The sequence below is a fragment of the Littorina saxatilis genome, linkage group LG3 (assembly GCF_037325665.1).
Source record: "Littorina saxatilis isolate snail1 linkage group LG3, US_GU_Lsax_2.0, whole genome shotgun sequence".
Classification (NCBI taxonomy): domain Eukaryota; kingdom Metazoa; phylum Mollusca; class Gastropoda; order Littorinimorpha; family Littorinidae; genus Littorina; species Littorina saxatilis.
In genome coordinates, this window is record NC_090247.1 from 67,475,797 (window position 1) to 67,480,796 (window position 5,000).

The window sequence follows — 5,000 nt, forward strand, 5'->3', positions numbered from 1 at the left end:
TTTTTTTGATCGCTTATTCCCAGTCCAACACAACCAAAAAGGCTAAAACCGTATTAAACAATGTCCTTGCATCAGCAGAAACCGATATCACTATGCACATAAAAATAATGACACATATTTTGAGTATCCACAAAAGCTAAGATTAATCCACGAGAGGCGAGGTATTGTTGTTGTTGTTGTTGTTGTTGTTGTTGTTGTTGTTGATGGTGTTAGGGGTGGTATTCTTCAACAGCAATGCGCGATTAAGATTGTGTATTTACTGTTTTCTGTTTCCCAGACCTTTTACTCTAATTCTTTTTTTTCTCAAAATACTCCGCTAGCTCCACGAGCGTCTATTCTTTCTCCTATGTGTATGGCTGCCGTGAACACCATTGGCTTTGTAATGCTTCTAGCTGGGCTGGCCGCGAGGCCTTTCGATCGGAATTGATCATGTGTGTCGTATAACTTTCCCTTCGGGGTTCACTTCTGTGGCTTGATTTCTGTGGTCGCTTCAATGGGTTTGTTGTGTTGATGTTTTTGTTGTGGGTAGAGGTGTGGTATGCTTTAATTACCTCATATTATGTTTGGTGAGAGCTCCCTCAATTCTTCTTGGTCTCTGTTTTATTTATTGTGTGGGCTCTTTCGGCGAACGCCTGTATCTGTGTTGATTACGCAGTGTCTGTGTGTTTGTGTGTGTTTTGTGTGTGTTTGTTTGTGTTTTGTGTGTGTTTTGTGTGTGAATAGAATAGAATAGAATAGAATAGTCTTTTATTGCCACGAATCCTTAAGGCTTATACGGCACGAACCAAACAACAGAAATAAAAGAAGAATCATTGTTTCTTCTTCAGAAAACAATCATGTACATATTTACCAAGCTGTAACTGAAGTGTTTCATCATGTATCAATTGACTAGGTAAATTATACAAGTGTATGGGATTATTTATATGTTTCATTAATTCATTTCTGATATCATTATATGCAATGCATTTGTCTAAAAGATGCATTTCATCCTCCAATGTCCCACACTTTAGACATAGTCTGTTCTCTTTGTGTGTGTGTGTGTGTCTGTGTGTGTGTGTGTGTGTGTGTGTGTGTGTGTGTGTGTGTGTGTGTGTGCGTGTGTGTGTGTCTGTGCGTGCGTGCGTGCGTGCGCGCGAGCGTGCGTGCGTGCGTGCGTGACTTTCTGTTTGTCTGTATGTCTGTCCATGTATGTGTGTTTCTGCCTGTCTGTGCCTGGGTCTGTGTGCAAGTAGGTTTCTTCTGGCTACATTGGTCATTGTTTGTGTATCAGTGTCCGTCTGTCTATCGACCCACCGGTCAGTCTTTTTATATTTAGTCAAGTTTTGACTAAATATTTTAACATCGAGGGGGAATCGAAACGAGGGTCGTGGTGTATGTGTGTGTGTATGTGTGTGTGTGTGTGTGTGTGTGTGCGTGCGTGCGTGCGTGTAGAGCGATTCAGACCAAACTACTGGACCGATCTTTATGAAATTTGACATGAGAGTTCCTGGGATTGATATCCCCATACGTTTTTTTCATTTTTTTGATAAATGTCTTTGATGACGTCATATCCGGCTTTTCGTGAAAGTTGAGGCGGCACTGTCACGCTCTCATTTTTCAACCAAATTGGTTGAAATTTTGGTCAAGTAATCTTCGACGAAGCCCGGGGTTCGGTATTGCATTTCAGCTTGGTGGCTTAAAAATTAATTAATGACTTTGGTCATTAAAAATCTGAAAATTGTAAAAAAAAATAAAAATTTATAAAACGATCCAAATTTACGTTTATCTTATTTTCCATCATTTGCTGATTCCAAAAACATATAAATATGTTATATTCGGATTAAAAACAAGCTCTGAAAATTAAATATATAAAAATTATTATCAAAATTAAATTGTCCAAATCAATTTAAAAACACTTTCATCTTATTCCTTGTCGGTTCCTGATTCCAAAAACATATAGATATGATATGTTTGGATTAAAAACACGCTCAGAAAGTTAAAACAAAGAGAGGTACAGAAAAGCGTGCTATCCTTCTTAGCGCAACTACTACCCCGCTCTTCTTGTCAATTTCACTGCCTTTGCCATGAGCGGTGGCCTGACGATGCTACGAGTAAAATGGCATTGCGTTTCATTCTGTGAGTTCGACAGCAACTTGACTAAATATTGTATTTTCGCCTTACGCGACTTGTTATGTGTCTTTCTGATCTTACGTATTTTGGTAGGTTTGGCTGTTCTGTCTGTTTGTCTGTCCGACAGCTCGCGTGTCTATTCGTCCGCCTGTATGTGCCGAACTGTGATCTTTTTTATTATATGTAGTACTACAACCTCACAAACAGTCTTTCTAGCGGACTGTCTTCATATTTATTTGTCTAACTCTTCCATTCGTCTTCTTTAGTCTTCTGTAGATTGTCTGTCCGTGTGTCTTAGAGCACGTCTTCCCTTTGACAAATGTCTTTGTCACAGTACAACACCAGACTGTCATCCCTCAGGGCGCAGCCGGTAATTTCCGCGCATATGTAAATTCCGCGCTTGTAAAATACATGTATGCTCCGCGCAATATCGGGTTGTAACTTCCGCGCACGAATTACTGGTTCGGCTCATACAACTTGCGCGCGTGCACCGACAGGAAGGAATACGTCAAGTCCATGGCCTGGAAAAATGTGCCGGCCATGCTGTGACTTCCCCCCTCTTGTACCTTTGCTGCAGTCTCTGTGACTGTGATACCAGACACCCGAAATTTCTGTAATTTCTGTTATATAATAAGTGAACAAAATATTCTTATACGCATGGTTTAAGTCTTCATTCGTTTTTATCGACATGTCTGTGTAATAAAGACGTGTTCAATATATAGATATACAGTGTCAGTTTTCATGCATATGGCCACTAGTTCCCAATTCCAGTGGGGGAGCTTGTTTATTTTATCTTGTCAGCGAGCCGCGCGGTGATAAATCCCAGCCGCGTAAACATTGCAGCCAAGGCAAGAAGAAGGGGGAAACTCGGGGACTTTTTCTACATTTATGAAGGGTAGGGGGAAGCAGACGACAAAATGTACGCCATCTTGTTATTCAGTTGCCAGGTTGGAAACCTAAAAGTTTGGACTCGATTTGCTTGTTTTTTCATTATATTGATATGTACAATTATTCATATTGCAAAATATAACATACTACAATCCCTTCAAGCTAAAAATGTAGTGTAAAACTGAAGGAACTTGTACTACAGCACTACAAACACAAATTCAGTATAGTTAGAGAGTATTTTACCTGCGTTTGGATTATGATGTTGTTGTTGCAACATTTAAAGCGTGTTCGATGTTTCTGACGGAATCATAAGCGTTTGAAAACAAAAAAGCCTCGGTTTACCAAACCTTTGAGAAAAATGGCTTAGAAAACGAGGATAGTGTATTTTTTGCAAATTTACTGAGACTATTTCTTTACGACAACGACCGGTATCGGACATTCGCTTTGAGGCAAACAAATTCACTCGTTGCCGCCAACTTCATTCAGACAGTGAAACCTGCGAAGATCACAAAGCAGTCTAAATTGCAGACCAACGTGATGCGTACAATGATTAGCAAACTGTTGCTCTTTGAGGTTAAAATTAATTTCTGGAAACAACCAACCCAGTAACCCTTTTGCGTTTTGTAGGAATATTGTAGTTACAGGATTATGGAGATGTGTTTTAAAGAGGGTCTCATCGCAGGTTTCACAGTGACTTTGATCGGTATCTGATTCTGAGCTGCATGGCTTTCCACCCTCCTCAGCCAAGCTAGTGTGCATAGGCACACGCAACACACACTACTTCGTAACACACTTCGCGGCTGTATAAAAGTGCATATATTTGCCTGGAGATAATGAATTACCAAACATCACAAAAAACAAGTTTAGAAACGCTGCTAGCATGAGCAGGTTCTAGAGGGTTAAGTTCTAAGTTCTGCAGTAGTAAGTCGCCAAACAAAGAGTTTTAAGCTGGGGGGGGGGGGGGGGGGGGTGTTACACTGGTACGAAACCTGTGAGTGTATGAGTAAAGACGAGCGCACAGACAACATAATATTAATGAATTCGATTTTATTTCAATTAAAAAAAGTCTTAAGATCAGGGGCCTGTTAGATTTTAACCCATCTTGTTTCTGCCAAGACACAGCGCGCCGACGGTCCGGTCGGTGGGGGGTGGGGGCTTGCCGCTATCGGGTTGTCCAAGACGCATGCCGCGAAAAGATTCCAGGCCCCGATAAGAGTAACAGACCACTTTGTTTATAATAGTGAATTTGGCTCCTCAAGAAGAAGTTATCGCCATATGGGATATACAAGTGTCAGTTGTTAATGTCTCAATGTCTCACATTTGACCGAGCAAAGACACGCGCGCTAGTTTCACATCACATTTTGCTAAAACACGCGCGCATCTTACATATACACCACGCGCGGGAGTTTCACATGCGCGGAAGCTTCAAAATTGGGAAAGTGCGCGGAGTGTTCATGCACCCCCTCAGGGAACACGCGATCCAATTACCCCAACAATGAGCAGCGGACTTTCTAGCGGCCACGAAGCGAGGGTGCCAGAACGCTTAGGGCTTTGACGAAAGCAGGTGTAAAAGTCTTGCTAGCGTGAAAAGACGGGCTTAGAGTAGGGCTTAGACACCCAGACACCAATTCCTGACTGCCACTATAAGAACACTGAACACTGCTGATAGCTTTAAGCTCCCCTGCGGGGCTTTCTGAAAAGTCGACGACAATAGTTGTATTGCTCTCTCGGGGTAACGACGTACTTGTGATTGAAAAAGGTTCTGAGTAAGAAACGATTTTGGAGAAGGTGTTGTTATAAGAAATACGAGAGAATTGAGGTTTTTACGTCTCGTTTGTAATGGCTTTATGATGTTCTTAGTTTTAGAGAGTTCAAAACGTACGCAAAAAACGATCCTTATAGCTTTGCAGAGGTCGATGTCATATTTTCCATGGTTGTCTTGTTTGAGTTTGTGAACGAAGGATTTTTGAGGTTTCTTTCAATCTTTAGTTATTTATATATTT

General features: G+C 41.2%; 1 protein-coding gene across 1 annotated transcript in view; it reads left to right on the forward strand.

The window, feature by feature from the left end:
• Nucleotides 1-358: 358 nt before the first annotated feature.
• Nucleotides 359-5,000, forward strand: part of LOC138963052 (uncharacterized) — a 17,937-nt gene continuing 13,295 nt past the window's right edge. Inside the window, exon 1 of the mRNA XM_070335049.1 lies at nt 359-497. The gene's annotated coding sequence lies outside the window, so the exon portion shown is untranslated. The remainder of the gene's footprint in view (nt 498-5,000) is intronic.